This window comes from Leopardus geoffroyi, chromosome E2, assembly GCF_018350155.1.
Source record: "Leopardus geoffroyi isolate Oge1 chromosome E2, O.geoffroyi_Oge1_pat1.0, whole genome shotgun sequence".
NCBI lineage: Eukaryota > Metazoa > Chordata > Mammalia > Carnivora > Felidae > Leopardus > Leopardus geoffroyi.
The window spans coordinates 5031036-5035180 of NC_059335.1; positions in this window are offsets into that span (position 1 = coordinate 5031036).

Genomic DNA, 4145 nt, shown 5'->3' on the forward strand with positions numbered 1-4145 from the left:
AACTTATAAAGAATTGTTACAAGGCTATTTAGTGACTAGTTAATGCTTAAAGGGATTGTTGTCATAATTCAGATTTCAGTAGAACTTGTACTTGCCATAAAAAACATTCGGTTCAAATTCCTCGAGTAATTGTTTTCTTAGGAAATAATTTCTGAGAATTGTCCTCTCTCCTCTATCTACTGAGGGCAAGGCTGGACTGGAAATTTGAGAATCTCCAACACAACTCATATTCCTATTTTTAGAATAAATGGATTTTGTTCTATCCAAACCATACCTGGTCACCAGTTTGGAGCAAAGAAGGAGCCCTGGGATGTAAAGACAAAGTGTTTTACATCCAGGTAGGTGAGAATGAATCAGCAGATGACACAGGTTCAGTCCAAAGGTGAAGGAGGAGACTGCACCTTGCCATGTGGTTTGAATGGAAATGATTTCGAGAAGCTTCAGTTCATTGATCTTACAGAAACCAGCAGAAAATACTAACACTTACCAAGCTTTTACATCCTGTGACATTCTCGTTCTTCTCTCCTGCTCGTCCATCATATTCAAAGTGAGGGGCAAAGAACTTTCCATAACCAGTGAGGGCCTGCAGGATCTATTTTTCTATGGCTCTTGGGGGTCTGGGGAAATTTGCGCAATTTTCTAAGGAACTCGACACTAAGCCGTTTTCTAAGTTCCATTTTGCTCTCATGACAGACGTCACTTCTTACCATATTTCTTAACAAGTAGGATATTCTAGTTTTATTTGTATGAAGTTCCTGTTACTGTGTTCTACATATATTACTCAGCATATTTAACATCATAGTGTTTCTCTATGCAGAAATTTCTTACTGTTGTTGCCGTTGCGTGCAAAGGATGAATAACACCCTTGGCATTTTGTGTAAAAGTGACATTATCTCTTAATAAAAAATTCTCTCATGTCCTTTAAAGACTTACCATAAAATTTTTCTTACTGCCCTTTTTCTTTACTTCCAACTTCGGTCTCAGTTATTACAACCCATTGCTCAGTAATAATGGATTGTCTGAGAAATTTATTTCTTTAATGTTTCTTTGTTTTAAGAGAGAGGACAGGGAGGGGTAGATGGAGTAGGGGAGAGAGAATCCCAAGGAGACTCCTGGATCTCAGCAAGGACCCTGCTGTGGGGCTTAATCCCTGGAACCGCGAGGTCATGTCCTGAGCAGAAACCAAGAGTTCGACACTTTACCTACTGAGCCACCCAGGCTGTCCATTCTGAGCAATTCCTGTCACATAAAATACGCTAGTGCGTCAAATGCATGGGCTTTTTGAGTATACAGTCTCAGTTTGTACTTGTATGAAAGGATCCTTTTAAAATCATATATGTTTTATTCAGATTTTTCTTACAACTCCTCTTATTCTTGTTTTGTGTTTCACTAAAAAAGCTTCCTTTTTTGTGAATGCAAAATAGCTTTATTTTAAAATATCTTTTTTTCCCCCAAGTTTTTATTTAAAAAGTTACAGAACATATAGTATAGTATTAGTTTGACACGTTGAATTCAGTGGTTCCTCACTTACATACCCAGTAAGCACACCCAGTGCTCATTACAGGTTCTTTCCTTAATGCATATCATCCATATGGCCCAGCCTGCTACCACCTCCCTTCCAGGACCCCTCAGTTTGTTTTCTATACTTCAGAGTCTTTTTATTTTTTTTTTTTTTATTTTTTTTTATTTTTATTTTATTTTTTTTTTTTAATTTTTTTTTTCAACGTTTATTTATTTTTGGGACAGAGAGAGACAGAGCATGAATGGGGGAGGGGCAGAGAGAGAGGGATACACAGAATCGGAAACAGGCTCCAGGCTCCGAGCCATCAGCCCAGAGCCCGACGCGGGGCTCGAACTCACAGATCGCGAGATCGTGACCTGGCTGAAGTCGGACGCTCAACCGACTGCGCCACCCAGGCGCCCCTTCAGAGTCTTTTTAGATTTGCCTCTTTCTCTGTTCCTATTGTATTTTACTTTTCTTTTCCTTCCCCTATGTTCATCTGTTTTGTTTCCGAAATTCCACATATGAGGGAATTCATTTGTCTTTCTCTGGCTGACTGAATTTACTTATCCTAATACACTCTAGTTCCACCCACACCATTGCAGATGGCAAGATGTCCTTCTTTTGGATGGCTGCATAATATTCCATTGCGTATATGTACCACATATTCTTTATCCATTCAACCCTCCATGGACATTTGGACTCTTTCCATAATTTCGCTATGTTGATAGGGCTGCTATAAATATGGGGGTGCATGTGCCCCTTCGAATCTGTATTTTTTTTTCCCAATCTGTATTTTTGTATTCTTTGGATACATCCTAGCAGTATAATGGCTGTGTCATAGGTGGGTTCTATTTTTCCCTTTTTGAGGAAACTCCATATTGTCTTCCAAACTAGCTGCACCAGAATGCATTCATACCAAGAGTGAAGGAGGGTTCCCCTTTCTTGGCATTTTCACCAACATCTGTTGTTTCCTGAATTCTTAATTTTAGCCATTCTGACAGGTGTGAGGTGGCAGCTCACTGTGGTTTTGACTTGTATTTCCTTGATGATGAGGGATGTTGAGCATCTTTTCATATGTCTGTTGGCCATCTGGATGGGGTCTTTGGAAAAATGTCTACTCGTGTCTTCTCATTTCTTACCTGCGTTATTTATTTTTGGAGTGTTGGTTTTGATAACCTGTGTATAGACTTGGTTTACTTGCCCACTATCTGAGATGTCATTTCCAAATATCTTTTCTAATCTCTAGGTTGTCTTTCAGTTTTGCTGATTGTTTCTTTCGCTGTGCAGAAGGTTTTATCTTGATGAGGTCATAATACTTCATTTTTGCTTTTGTTTTCCTTGCTTTTGCCAGCGTGTCTGGTAAGACGTTTTTGTGGCCGAGGTCAAAGAGGTTGTTCCCTGTGTTCTCCTGTAAGATTTTGATGGTTTCCTGTGTCACATTTTTTTTTTTTAACATTTTTTTTTCAACATTTATTTATTTTTGGGACAGAGAGAGACAGAGCATGAACAGGGGAGGGGCAGAGAGAGAGGGAGACACAGAATCGGAAACAGGCTCCAGGCTCTGAGCCATCAGCCCAGAGCCCGACGCGGGGCTCGAACTCCCGGACCGCGAGATCGTGACCTGGCTGAAGTCGGACGCTTAACCGACTGCGCCACCCAGGCGCCCCGTCCTGTGTCACATTTAGGTCTTTCATTTGTATTGAATTTATTTTTGTGTATGGTATAAGAAAGGGGTCCAGTTTCTTTGCTTTTTAAGTTTAATTATTTATTTTGAGAGAGAGGGAGCGTAAGCAGGGGAGCGGTGAGAGGGAGGGAAAGTGAGAAGGAGAGAGAGAAGATTCCAAAAGGGATCATCCATGCCAACAGCACAGAGCCTGACACAAGGCCACAACCCACAAATGACGAGATCATGACCTGAGCTGAAATCCAGATTCAGATGCCCAATCAGGTACCCCAGAAGATGGTCTACTTTCATTTTTCTGCATGTCACTGTCCTTTCCCCAACACCAATTGTTGAAGAGACTGTCTTCTTTCCTTGAATATTCTTTCTTGCATTGTCAAAGATTTCTTGACTATATAGCCGTGGGTCCCCTTCTGAGTTTTCTATTCTGTTCCATTGATCTACTTGTCTGTTTCTGTGCCAATTCCATACTGTCTTGCTGATTACAGCTTTGCAACATAGCTTGAAGTCCAGAATTGTGGGTCTTCCTGTTTTCTTTGCATTTTCAACAACACTTTGGCTATTTATGTTTTCTTCTGGTTCCATGCACATTTAGAATGGATTCTTTCAGCTCTGAAAAAAAAATATCAGTGTTGTTTTCCTAGGGATTGCATTGAGTGCATACATTGCTTTGCAGAGTATAGACATTTGAAGAATATTTGTTATTCCAAGCCATGAGCCTGCAATGCTTTTCCATTTCTTTGTGTCATTTTCAGCTTCATTCAGAAGTTTTCTACACTTTTTAGAGTACAAATATTTTACCTCTTTGGTTTACTTTATTCCTAGGTTTCATGCGGTTTTTGTGGCAATTATAAATAGAATTGATCTCTTTCTTTATTTTTAAATTCTTTTTTTAATTTACATCCAGGTTAGTTAGCATATAGTGTTCTAGTGATTTGAGGAGTAGATTCCAGTGATTCA